Source organism: Capra hircus, chromosome 5 (genome assembly GCF_001704415.2).
Source record: "Capra hircus breed San Clemente chromosome 5, ASM170441v1, whole genome shotgun sequence".
Taxonomy (NCBI): domain Eukaryota; kingdom Metazoa; phylum Chordata; class Mammalia; order Artiodactyla; family Bovidae; genus Capra; species Capra hircus.
In genome coordinates this window covers 37648192-37662615 of record NC_030812.1, presented here as the reverse complement: position 1 = coordinate 37662615, position 14424 = coordinate 37648192, and the positions used below count along the sequence as shown (strand labels likewise).

Sequence of the window (14424 nt, the reverse complement as noted above, 5' to 3'; positions counted from 1 at the left end):
TTCAATCTGAATGCAACAGACCTTAGTCGGGTCTGAAAGGCATTGTTATTGTCAAGGGTGAACTTATGCAGGATGGAGAGCAAGGCCCCCAACCAGGATCCTTTTGTTTTAGCGGGGAGGAATATTCATTGCCTGGAAATCACACTTGCCAGGAGGCTGAGAAAGGAAGCCCAGAAATTCACAGGACTTGGTTCCCTCTAGCCAGCAAGGTCTCTGCCCTCCTCTCACTCAGAGTGGCCTTTTCCAGTTGCCCATCCCAAGTATCACCCACACCGCCCCCCCCTTATTTGTGCTGTCTTCACAGCACTCTTGCTTGACATTCTATTTGTTCATGTTTGCTGTCTTCTTCCCTAGCCTTTGGGGGTTCGTTACTATACTCTCAGCACTAAGATTCATGCCCCGCACTTAGTAGACAAGTTCCATAAGCAGGAGTTAAATGAATTAATGGTTTTTGGACATTCTTCTCAGGCCTTCATTGCCATACCATACCTGAACGAGGAACTTTGTTTCTAACCTAAAGCCAGACTGAATTCCAGCGTCTTAATGGAGGAGACTAAGACAGAAAGAAAACCGCCAAGGGCAGAGAAATAAAGAGGGAGCATTTGGGTTGTCAAACGCTTGCATGTCAGCTTTATTGGGTCTGAGAGAAGGAGATGAACGTACAAAATAGAAAGCGCAGCTGAGTCCTATTGCTTGGCTCTCCTATGATTTGTATATGGTGACCCTGAGGTCTTTTCTGCTCCTTGCTTCTATTTTCCCATTTGTAAAACGGACCTGCTTTATTTGAGAGTAAGAGTTACTCTTGGTCACAGCTATGTGGAAGGATTTGTAACTAAAAGTCAGTCATCTAGGAAGAGTCTATTTAACTGATTGAATGTCTATGTTTCTGAACAGAAAAGAGAGATCAAGGACTCTGAAATTCATCAAATGACATTTCACTCACTAAATTTAAGGGGCGATTGGCCTAGGAAATGTTCAGTAGGGTGACAGTTTTCAGGACAGCAATTGGGTAGTTCTGACTATGTAGAGATAGGTAACTAAACGAATCACAACACCTGTAATGTTGGATGCAATTTCTAATGAATAGCTCAAATAGCTCAAAAAATAAATCACAGAATCAGACAGTGCTAGAGTTGACAACAATCTGTAGGATCCTACATCTTGTCCAGAAAAAAAATCGAGGTCCAGAAAAACAATGATAATCATAATTCTTCAAATCTGTTACCAAATTTGTTACCACTAAATGTTTATGTAAAGTGTTTTACCGTCTTTTTAACTCTAACATTTGTGTTGTATCTCTGATTGGGCAGTATATCCTGATGGCTAACTGAACACATGCAAATTCTAGGGTCAGCTGAGTCCTCAACAGCCCCAGGGAAGGGCCTGAAGGCAGTATCAGCTCTTCCGAGAGTTAACAGGCTGGATGTTGTTTTATAATAGGTTGCAGTTTCTCTAGGTCTCCAATTACTTTCTTTCCGCCTTTGATTATATTTACAGCAATGTGATTAGAGAGCACTGGTTCTTTAACATTTTCTACACCCAGTCCCTCTTTAGATTTACTACTCCAATCCTCCCAGCCAGCCATCCCCTCCCCCAACTCCTAACTCCTTTGAGAGTAAGGTAAATCCTCCCTGCAAAATATCCTGATGCACTGGGTTTGGAGTTAGGAGACTTAAAAGTCTGTTCTCCGTCAATTACTAGGCTCAGGGACAAACCACTTCTTTAAGGTATTAGCCTGAGGTATTAGACCTCAGGCTTCACCATCTCAAACTAGATGCTTCCAGAGACGCCACCAGTTCTAATATTTTTTGAGTCTCTTAAAATTTGATAGCTGGTTGTGACACTAATAACAGGCAGATGTCTTGAGTCTATAGCCCAGGCTGGGTGGGAGAATATAGGGTCAGGTCCTTCCATTTGACTCTCGCTCAGAGCTATGACTTCTAGTAAAAACCCACCACTCACTCTCTACTGCTCTGAAATAGCCCTTTCCCAGTCCAGGAGATGTCTCTTTCCATGGACAGATAATTAAACCTGTATTCCTTAAGAACTTAAACCTTCCTTAAGTTTTTCAGCTTTCTCTATTCCTGTAGATCTGTGGTTTAATACAACATACTTAAGATTTCATTGCTGAAAAACCGCCACCATGTTAAGGAATAAAGAATAAATCTTCCAATAAATATTGAGACATCTAGGGGGCTTCCCCGGTGGTTAAGTGGTGAAGAATCGGCCTACCAGTGCAGGAGAACAGGTTCTATTCCTGGGGTGGGAGGCTCCCACATGTCGGAGGGCAACTAAGCCCCATGCCATGACTAAACCTGTGTCCTGGAGCCCGGAAGCCCCAACTACTGGAGCGTGAGTGCCCTACAGCCCATGCATGTTCCACAATAAGAGAAGCCATCGCAGGGAGAAGCCTAAGCACCGAAAGTAAACAGTAGCGCTGGCTCGCCACAACCAGAGAAAAGCCCTCGTGGCAGTGAAGACCCAGCACATCTACAAATAAAGCTATTAAAACAAATATTGAGAGATCTACACATGGAAAGGTATTCAGGATAACACTGAGATGCAAACCCCAATACACAGTATGATCACATTATTATAGCTAATAATACATGGGCTAAGGTATGCATAGCAAAACTATTTAGAGGAATATAATTACTGAACCATTAATATGATTTCTAGAGAAAGGCAGATGGAAACTTTCGCTTTTGAACTTACAGTTGACCCTTGAGCAATGTGGAGGTGAATCGGTGTATAACTCCATATCCTTGGTTCCTCTGCATCCAAAGATTCAGACAGAGCAGCACCGTAGCATTTACTACTGAAAAACTTTCAAGTGTAAGTGGACCTGTGTAGTTCAAACCTGTGTTGTTCAAGGGTCAACTGTTTATTTGTAAAATAATTGTACCTTTGTATATTCACACTATCTACAACCTTTTTCTTTTTCATAATGCTCATATAAAACCTTTATAAAAATGGTTTAAGAAACATTAAAGAAAATATTCTACAATATTAATACAAGGAAGAAAAGCTCACAAGCAGAAAATGGTTTCTTGATTTGTTATTAGTTGATACAGAAAGATATATGAATACATAATTCCTCCTTGTGCTATCTTCTGCTCAGTCACAAACTTCAAGGGTGAAACCTCTGCTGCAGTCACCAGTCCCAAATTTCCATGGAGCCAGACATATTGGAACAACAGCTGCCTGAGCTGATGCTTCATAAATTCATCCATTGATTTATTGATAGATTCTTTGGTTGAATCAAAAGATATTTAATTCAGAGCAGCTCTATTAGACCTAAGCCCTCCCCTTAAGGACTTCATAGAATATGACAGTTAAATATGAAGTCCTTAAGGGGAGGGTTTAGGTCTAATTTAAATTTCATATTCTATTTATATCTTGATAAAATAGAAGGCATAGGAAAACACACAAGATGAGTAGGGAAAATTACTAGTTGTTCTAATTTTCCAAAACACATAAGAAACCATGGTATGTTGTGATTATACTACAGTTGAGGTATGGTTAAAATTCTAATATAGGAGTAAGAGGAAACGTTGATCGATCAATTCTGGTTAGAAGGTGAGAATCCAGGAAGGTGGGGTGACATCTGAGCTGAGCCTGAAAGGATTTGAAGTAGTTGATCAGGATAATCAGTGGAGCTGGGAGTAGGAACCAGGTTGGGCCCATCAAAGCTTGAGGCTGAAAGAGTGAGCTGCCCTTAGAAAGCCCACAGTGATGAGCCGGAGCGCAGCGGGGAGGTAGGTCGAGACTCTAAATGGCCGCCTGTGGCAGGGCTGTTCAGCTACCCCAAGGTCTATGGGGAGTTCCAGAGGCTTCAAGAAGAGCGAAATGACTGTATCTCTGCCCTCATTAGAGGCAGGGGAGAGAGAACAGTGCAGGGAAACCAGATGGAAAGAGCCTGAAAGCCTTCCCAGGAGTTAAGGGCAGTGTGCCTGAGAGTGGAGAGACTGGCCTGTGGTGGCCCAGCATGGACTGTGAGAGCTGAGAGTGCTGGCAGGTAGGGGCCACCATTTCTTAAGTCAGCATTCCCATGGTTTCCTGGAAAGACAATCAACAATCTAGCCCTGATATGAGAGCTCCAGCTTGAAACTGCAGATATTTTTCACTGTCCATGGAAGATAAACTCAAGGTAACCCAAAGTGTTGATATTTACGTTTCTAAGTTCAAACTTTATCTTCCCGTTGGAATCCACTCTTAAATTACAGCATTGGCATCCTCCAGTGTTAGAGCTCAGGGTCCATCATTACGGAAGGGAACAGGAACACGACACTAAGGTTGGAAGATTATGTAGAACGACCCAGCCAAGTCTGCCGCAGAGATGAAACAAAAAGCGGAAACTTGGTGTGTTGGGTGAGCTCTGCAACCTTGCAATTTGTATTCTGTGCAAAACATGTAAATAATAAATACTGCTTTGTCTTAAAAATTAAAATTATAGAGTATTTGCTGCTTTGCTTCATGAACTACATGCTCAAAGCTATTTAGCTCACCTTTGTATTTTTCATGCTAAACTCTCCACTACCTAAAACAGTCGATTCTCCACAAGGAAAAATCTGGGCCAGTGAGGGCGGGCCAGCTTTTGACAACTGCCATGTACAATAACATTCTTACTGAGGTGTCAGCAAAGAATTATTTCAAGCAGCCTCTTGCCAAAAACAAAAGGTCGGCCAACCTTTCCGTAATGTTTCTTTATCTTATCTAAGATACCAAGTCCCCTTCTGGAACTGTGGGAATTTACACAAGGTGATTTTGTAGTGGGGATGGGTTTACCAGCTATCCTAGGTTGGGCCAGGGCCAGGAGCTGGAATTCCAGTCATTATATTGAGTCAAATCACATAGCTCTAGGTAAGTAACTATCTTTTGACAAAAGTTACTTGTAATGTTTCCTTTGTCTTTTACGCTTGGAGCGCTCATCTCTTCAGCATTGTATCTGCATTGAATTATAAAGGGGCGAAGGGAAGCCTATTTTGTTTAGCAATGAATCTATCCCAAGTGCTTAGATACTCAGGCCTGCCCCATTAGGTACTTTGCCTGCTACATAGAGTTTTTTCTGTGAATATCTGATGAATGCTCAGTGACTAGTTCACATCTGACCCTGACTGAGACCTTGTTAAGCACTCTTATATTATCTCAATTATCAATCCATTGATTTCGTTTTCTCTATTTTTATTTGGAAAAAAGTGAGTCAACTAATTTAGTGTTCAATTCTCTAGTTTTAATATTTAAAGGAACCTCATGAAATTTATCTTTTACATTATTCTTTTTAGCATATAAGATCTGATATGAACTTAAACCAATTGGCTAAAATGAAATCTCTTTAGCAAGCTCAAATCACTAACTGATATGCTCCACCCACCTCCAGACCAATAATCCTCCTTCCTCTTCTCTTCCTGGTCTGTTTATGGTACCTACCGCCAGTACCCCCAGGAAGCCAGACACCTGACCATCACAGGCGTCTCCTTCACCAAGTGCCCTTCTTCTTGCCTGCCCTCATTCAGGGACTGAATGGATTTTGCATCTTTTTCATTTTCTGTCTCACCTTGTCCCCCATCCTGGGATGCTACAGCAGCTGAGCCTCGGGGCTTCTCTTCCCTTCATACCCATTTTCCCTCACTTGACCACTATAAACCTAGTATCATTCTTCTACTTTAAAAATCCCTTCTTCAGTTTTTCTGGCACCTCCATGGGATAAATGAAGGTCCTTCATTTCCAGCCCCCACTGACCCCTCCGACTGTATCTCCATCACTTGTCATATCTCACCTCTGGCTCCAGAACTTGTGGTTTCCAAGCATATCATGTTATTTCATGACCCTTTGTCTAATCCTGCTGTTTCCTCTACATGCAACTGTCTAGCCACACATTTTTATCTGCCTGGCTGACTCTTACTTCAGGACTTCATTTGGGATGGGTCCAGGAATGTTCCCTGAGGTCCCATTACACCAGAGGTTTCTATGCTGCACTTCCATTCCTCTAAGACTCTCCATTGGCCCCAGGACTCCCATCTTATTCAGACCAGTCCCTCCACCAAAATTACTGCCTATTTTCTTTCTCAAATAGAAATTCTTTTAACTCAACAGATAGCTTCTCTTCCTCTGTACACAGAGCTTTGGGACAACCCAGAAACTCAAACTTTCCACTTGGCAATTACACCAATAAGGATGGGCTACAGTCACTATTTTGCTTATTATTAGTGATTGGAAGAGATGTATTTTGAGAAACGGACCTTCTGGTGTTTCTGGTTCCTTAAAAGAGCTTTCTCAAACAAAATGCAGTGATATGATCCCATGATGATCACGGTGAGGAACCTGTCGGTGAGGAACCTGTCTGTGAGGATAAAAGTGCAGTCTGGATGGATCTGGATATAACGAACATCCTAGTATCCTTTGAGGAAAGAGGATGCTGTCTCATAGCAGGCCATCGTGTACCTGACACAGGGCCTTCCTTTCAATGAACATGCAATGACCTAAAGACAGGGGTGGTGTCAGCACAGAATGAGGGGTCAAGTATGCATTACACTTGTGCATCATCTTGGACATATAGCATGTTACTGCATTTTATTTGGTTACACGCTAAGAATATAAGAATGCCAAGTGAACCTCCATCACTATTATTGTTACTATTATGTAGCTGTAACATCTGGAGTACTTGTAGGTTAGGCCTTGTGTTAAATCCTATATATTAAAAAAAAATTCTTATAACATGATAAGGCAGATCTTATATTCCTCATTTTACAAATGAGACATGTAAGTTGCTCCATCATCTAATCATCAGCTAATTAGTGCAAGAGCCTGGATTCAGAACCAGGTCTGACATCGAAGCCTATGGTCTTCAACCACTAGGTTATTTGCTTTTAAAGCAGAGCTTCTTACAAATAGCAAAATAACATGCTTTGCTTGCCCCAACTGGTGACTCAGCAATATCACCAGGAAGTAGGAAGGATAATTCTAGAATGTTCATACCACATTACTTCATCTAGAAATGAAGCAATGCACTCAGTGACAACACACTGGCTGCCCTGACCTCTAGGACCGAAATGCTGCACAGCTCAAAGGAGGGGGATCACCCACAGCCCCCAATCCTGGGGGTTCTCAGACAACTGAGACACTGAGCTTTTGGAAGCAGCTCACTGCATTTTTAACTGCTACAGATACAAAGTCATTTATTGTCCAAATACAACAAAACTGGCCTGTATCTGAAGATCATTCATATAACAGTTGCTCTGATGCAACTATTCATCATTAGAGTATCAGGGTGTGCTAAGCTCTTACTCAAGTAAGGGTATCACTCTCAGATGGAGCCCAACCATCAGTTCCTCGATTTAGAGGCAGATTATGCTGAACAAAGGGCAAACCACGAGAATGGTTCAGTTTATAGCTTATGTGTGACCCATTCAGCTGAACGCATCTCACATGACATCCTGAAGGCAAAAAGGCACTGCAGTAATAATGCAGCCATTAATAAGCCTGTCAGACGAAATTGATTACAGCTCAGCTCCCAGGACCATAATACATTATTATTGTTGTTTTACTAAGGTCCTTCAGTTCAGTTACAGCAAATGAATAAAAAGGGGAAAAAAAGACAATAGAATTAATAGTCTGGCAGCATTTCTTGGCGATTGTAATTGCCAAAATGTCCCCCAAGAAAAATTTGTTGCAGATGAGCTCAAATAATATAAACTATTAAGACTCATATAATATCATATAATATAAGCAGGCTTGTAAAGACAATCTGCTTCTTACAGAAGGGCACACATTTTTTACTGAACACAAACTAAGATTACTGACTGCATTGCTGCTAATACAATAGAACAAACCTCATTTCCGTTATTGACTGTTTCTAAAGTCTTTAGCTTCTCTCTCAATAGATTCTAACAAGATTCCAGGCATCTCTGAAATGCTTCTCTCCACCTTTTGGAAAGGTATATTTGGGAGTGGGAAACAACTTAGTGAAGACTGAAAATGTAATTAGAAAAATAGTTTTATGACATACCATGCTTTTAGGATCTAAAGAGTTAAAAATTTCTGGAAATAATCCAATGGCATGGGTCGATAAGCTCTTCAAATGAAGTCACCATTCAAACGATAGGAGAGGAGGGCCAAGTCCTACACAAGCAACATTTCTGATCATCTTGTCTTTCCAAGAGTCTATTTTATGATGACTTTTCTGAATGTACAGCTATCTGATTCCTAAGAACACCTTTGACAAAGTGCAGCATGTTTTTTTCACAGACAATTAAAATCTACAAAAACTGCTTGTCACTCTATAGGAAAATATTTCTCATGCCTAATTAAGAGAACTCTTAGGGAGAATAAATATGATGTTCATATACATAAATATTTGGGATCCTTGAAAGCCTGTAATAGGAACATCTGGGCATTTTGATGCTGATGCTGCGTAATAAGAAATTTCATTTGTAGTAAAATTATTAGAGGAAAAATTATTTAAAGTGACCTCTAGTGTGCTAACTAGGCAGCAGATTTTCTGTGCATTGTGAGGAAAACATTCACTGTCACCATTAGCAGCTCTAGGACAAAGTAGGAAAAGTGGGCCAGGGCCTCCGCATGTCACTCCCAGAGGCCTGCCAGCAAGAGTGGCAGCTTTGACCCTCACTGGGTAGATTCTTGGTGGCAGTTTTTGTTTTGTGTAGGGGAGGAACTGATAGTTAAAGAATGGCTGGGGAATGACTGGACATTTATAGACCTGTTCTTTCCCAGACAGTTTTATGTTTTAGATAGTTCTTAAAGGGAAAATATAGAGGCTACTTACTCAAGGTACTTACTAGGTATGATTTTTTAAAAAGTACTTGCCTTTCTGCTCCTTTATACTGCCAACTATCAGGGACCCACATTTCACACTGGAATGTATTTTTAGGGCAGATGGGGAAAAAGGGCCAAGTTTCAGATGTCTCTTTTCTCTGTTTCTTTCCTTCACTGTAAGGTTTGCTTTATGGAGCTTTCAGTCTTAGGTTTCCATAACCTCCTAATGCAAAACAGGCTAAGAAGGGCCACGAGTGTAACAAACCACATGTTGCCTTGCTTTCCCTTTTTTTTGAGGAGGAAAAATTCAGCTTACAAAAAAAGAGTATGCAAACTTACCAGTTCACCAAAATTAAAGATGTTTTAAAGGTTTCTTAAACTCAGTCTTAGCCATCTTGTAATATTTTAAAATATAAATTAAAACATATGATTGTGATAAACTCTGATTTTACTGAAAAGCGAAAAGAAGATGCTAAGACCGTGGATAATAGTTTACAAAATTAATTTTGACTTATAGGGCAATCTGAATATTTTCACCTCAGCCAAAGATGAGTGACATACACACGCAAAATTAACTGTAAGGATTTCATTGTGCATTCTGAATCCTGGAAAACTGCATAAATTATTCAAAAATTTTATGGCTCAATTCAGCTGTCAAAGAGAAGAGCCTTGTGACAACACCTCACACCTGTTACTTATCTAGAACAGTCTTGGGCTTAGTGACTCCCACCTGGATGAGCATGCCCAGACGTTCCTCACACTCATTTTACACAAGGGGATGGATTCTTTGCCATTCTGGGTAGTAAAGAAATTAAGACACACACTAAAATCCCTGGAATTTTCCCAAATGGACTATCATGATACAGATCTTAACTAAAGTAACCATGGAAAAGAGCACAGACCTTACAAAATCATGAGATGTTCCATTTAGAGCTCTTCCATGGAACATGAACACAAAACACAATTAAGGGCCACATACTTCAATATCTGTTGTAAGGAAAGCACCATCCAACCAAAAAAAAAAAAAACTTGTAACAAATTATGAAAGCTGGTTTTTCTTCTAGGTCTTACTGTCATGCTGCTACTGCTACTAAGTCGCTTCAGTCGTGTCCGACTCTGTGCGACCCCATAGACGGCAGCCCACCAGGCTCCCCCGTCCCTGGGATTCTCCAGGCAAGAACACTGGAGTGGGTTGCCATTTCCTTCTCCAATGCATGAAAGTGAAAAGTGAAAGTGAAGTCGCCAGTCATGTCCGACTCTTAGCGACCCCACGGACTGCAGCCCACCAGGCTCCTCCGTCCATGAGATTTTCCAGGCAAGAGTACTGGAGTGGGGTGCTATTGCCTTACTATCATAGGTAACACAAATGTCCCAAATAAATTCTCATCAGAATATTCCCTGCCTCTGGGGTAATTCCCAGCTATGGAAATCTTTATCCCCACACCTTCTTCCTTCCCTAACTCAATTAGCATGATAAAGGGACAAAGCCTAGGTCAAGTGTGAGGTTCCTATAGCCTCCAAAGTCCCTCCCTGTGGTCCTCCCATCATCAAGCTGCATGCAATTCAAAAAGGGGTCTTGGTTATTTAATTAAGTGACAAAAGGGATTCTTGGGGAAAGGAGGTTTGAGACAAACATTTAGTTTAAATTTTGCATCTGTGGCAAAAACAAACAAAACCCCATTTCCTCACAAAAATCATACATGAATTAAAATCTGCTGTTGGTTTTTAAAAAGGGGAAATAAGAGGTGAAGAAAAGTGGGGTCCAAGGAAAAAAAATAACGAGGGTGCTTAAAAAGCAGGGCATGTTAGAAGCTAAAGGCAGTTTTCTGAAAACAGAGCCAGAGAAAGCTCAGGGGTGCTTCTCCTGGACAGGAGTGCTGGAAGTGGAGCCAGGAAAGGAAACCTCTTGTTCAGGGAAATCTGGTGGGCAAAGTACAGGGAACTATTAGCTACATAATTCAAGGGTCTTGAAAAGACAATGTTCTGACAATGAACAAAAGTGTATTTGCCTCCAAAATGGGCACATCTGGGCAGAAAATCTGAATGGGGTCACCCTGGACTGATTCGACAGGTGGGCTCCTTCTTCTCCCTTGTGGTGGCATCCAAGTGTGCTAAATACATCAGGGAACTGTGTTAGGCAAACTGGGTTGAGTTGAAACAATGAGGTTTATAACAGGGCTATTTTGTAAATAACAGAAACCAGACTAAGGAGAAAAAGGGTGAGGAGTGATCATTTAACAGACGGAGACATAGGCCTGTGTCTCAGGCAACACACAGCAGGACTGTAGCTGAGCTTCAGAAAATGACCACAGTTCAGAAACACTCAGAAACTGAGACAATCCTTTCTTCCTTTAGCCTTCTGTCTGCTTCTTTCTGGTTAACACTTTGTGCTTACCTTCCTGCAGACAGGGCTTTGTGGCTCCTCAGTCTGTGAGGTTAAAAAACGGCCCCCTCCCAGGGCTGGGGTTGTAATCCAACATGACCGCAAAGGGCCCACTCCTTGACCATGTATCCACTCAGTCAGATGGATGAGGGCTTCTGTGTTTTACAGGCTACGGGCCAGTAATTCCCAGTGAAGGCAGAAGTGTTTTGTCCTGCAGAGATACTCCCAAAGTGTCTATTAAATGAAATTTAAAAATTCTAGTTGTCCAATGGGGAAAGAACTTGCTCTTAGCCGAGAGCAACTGATGCTCCACTGGTTGTCAGTCTAAGAATCACTTACAGTGATTCCCTCCCACCAGAGCGGGACTTATCCAGTGGTCCAGTGGTTACGATGCTGCCTTTCAATGCAGCGGACTCAGGTTCAATTCCTGACTGGGGAACTAAGATCCCACATGCCTTGTGACAACTAAACCTTTGAGCTGCCACAACTAGAGTAGCCAACACACCACAACTACTGAGTCCGCATGCTCTAGAGCCTGCTCCACAACAAGAGAAGCCACACTGCAACACTCCACAACACGCTGCCACAAAGACCCCATGCCGTCAAAAGAAAAGGATCACCTGGACAGTCTAAAAACATGTAGATGCCTGAACCACATCCTTATAGATTTTAATTCAATAAGTCTGAGTTAAGGGCTTCCCTGGTGGCTAAGTGCTAAGGAGTCCTCCTGCCACTGCAGGAGACAGGGGTTCAATCCCTGGTCTGGAAAGATCCCACATGGCATGGAGCAACTAAGCCCTTGCACCACAACTGCGGAGCCTGGGAGCTGCAGTTACTGAGCCCACATGCCGCAGAAGCCCAGGTGCCCTGGAGCTGTGCTCTGCAAGAAGAGAAGCCACTGCAATCAGAAGCCCATGGACACCGCAAGTGGAGAGGAGCCCCCGCTGGCTGCAACTAGAGAATGCCTGTGCGGCAAAGAAGACCCACCAAGGCCAAAATGAAATAAAATTGTAAAAAAGAAGTCTGAGTTAGGAGCCAGAAATTTACATTTTATGCAGTTTTCCTAGGTAACTGCCATATCTAACTGGGTTTAGGAACCATGCATTGGTCTACAGACACAATTCACTTTGGTTACTAGCTTTCCTAAGACAGTGATAAATTTGTGCGAGGAGACAGAGGAGCTACTTCAAGTTTTCATTGAGTAGCTGGTCAAAACCCAGACACTCCAAGGTCTTCAATATTGCTTATGAAGCAGGCATGCTCATAAGTAAATCCCAGATCTCTTTCATGAAAAGTTCTAAAGGGATAGATGTCATTTTGGGGATCTGACCTACCTTGGTGAAGATATCTTGCTCAAGTGAAGGTGAACTTCTCTTTTGTTATATTAGGTGAAACTGTTCTTTGGATGTGGCTTTGTGGTGCTGGTTTTAATCCACAATACCTTTGGAAACAGTTTTCAAAGTTTTCTCATGAATTGTTAGAATAGGTTTTTAAAAAAGCATGAAATGAGAACTGTAGAAATTAGAGCCATTTAATACCTAACATTTACACCCATTCAATTTAAATTTAAATTAAATTGGGGGCCATGCAATGCTGAATTTTAATTATGCACAGTTTCTGTCATTTCAGCACATTTCCTCTGCAAAGGCTCCACTTATAGGATGCTTCTGAGGCAAGTGCTGCTCTCACTGACTTCAAGTAATGGCTGTCCTGCTGGGTGAGATTGCTGAAACCTGAAGGCTGCTGGGCATCTGCTGTTGCCCTGGGTTCTGAGTGTTCTTTAGCTTCCCAGAATGTGGACACACAGCAAGCAGACGACATGTCATTTCAGGGGTCAGGGGATATTTACTGAAAATACTAAGAAGATCAAGGTGGGACTTCCCCTGGTCCAGTGGTTACGAATCCGCCAGCCAATGTAGGGGACACAGGTTCGATCCCTGTTCTGGGAAGATCCCACATTCAGCGGAGCAACTACTGAAGCCTGTGCACCCACAGCCCATGCTCTGCAACAAGCGAACCCACCACAGTGAGAAGCATGCACAACTGCAGCTGCAGAGTAGCCCTGCTCGCCGCAACTCGAGAAAGCCCGAGAACAGCAGAACTGCAGCTGCAGAGTAGCCCTGCTCGCCGCAACTCAAGAAAGCCCGAGAACAGCAACAAAGATCCAGCACAGCCAGGGGAAAAGAAAAAAAGATCAAGGTGTGTGTAGACAAAGCAGAAAAACAATAAATCACATGACTTTCATAGACACAAGCTGGGAAGGTGTTTGAACCAGAGGATAGAAGAGGCTTCCCCTAGCCCACAACTTGCTGTTGTTCCAAAACGACAATAAATGATTCAATCTGTTCACAACTGTATCTCTTGCTCTTCTGTTGTAGTATTAATACTTTCTTTTCCTTCTCACACCAGGTTTTTTCCTGTTTAGTCTTCTAATTTGTTTTATTGCATGGAAGATTTTTTTCCCCTCCAGTTATTATTAATATTATGGTAAGAAAGAACTCTTGGGGAGGAGCTAACCTCCAATCCCCATTACACCATCAATGAAGGCTGCACTGCACTGAGCAGACAGCAGAGCCTAAATGAAGCTGATGGACATTTCCAAAGCCAGCACATCTGTGTTGACTTAATGCAGGGAAACAGAAGATGACCACGGCTAGTCATGTGACAGATGACATAGAAGCTTATCACCAGGCTGCATCGCAGTATTGACAGGATTAATTTTTCCTCATTAGCCAGAGAACAAGATAAATACATATCTGAGGACACAGAGTAGGATAGGATTACAACTCCTGTTCCTGTGTGATTTTTATCAGGATGTGAAATGCAATTACGTCAATCTTATTTGAATTCATCTATCAATTTGTCACTTTGGGGTTTTACAAAAGTTAACTGTATAAATAAACAAAAGTGAAAATATATTTTAATGACAACTGAGAACACTGCTTTTACATTTTTTTCAAAAATCATGAAAAGATATTCATCCTCCTTTTGTAATGGTTAGAGTGGAAAATGAAAAGTATGAAATGGCTCTGCAGAGGAAGGGGGGAACAGAAAAGGGGAAGGGGGCGGAATGTTTCTCCTAGAGTAAGTATTATTATAAAGGATCCTCCACACTCATGCAGCTTAAGGGCACTAAGAACTTTATTATATGGCAATAATCTTAGCACAATGTACTTTCCTGTTAGAATATCCTGTACCATGGACTTTTGTGGCTGAAAACTGAAGTACGCCTGAACATTATGTGTAATGTAATTCCCACAAATGAG

The 14424-nt window shown here is 41.8% G+C and overlaps 1 protein-coding gene across 3 annotated transcripts in view; it reads right to left on the bottom strand.

The window, feature by feature from the left end:
* The window catches only part of PRICKLE1 (prickle planar cell polarity protein 1), a 113779-nt gene that overhangs the window by 26285 nt on the left and 73070 nt on the right, over positions 1-14424 (bottom strand). For 2 of the 3 annotated variants that reach the window (XM_018047905.1, XM_018047907.1), the window contains one exon: positions 12493-12599. The exons of the other annotated variant lie outside the window; for it this stretch is intronic. The gene's annotated coding sequence lies outside the window, so the exon portion shown is untranslated. The remainder of the gene's footprint in view (positions 1-12492; positions 12600-14424) is intronic. 3 annotated transcript variants of the gene reach the window in all.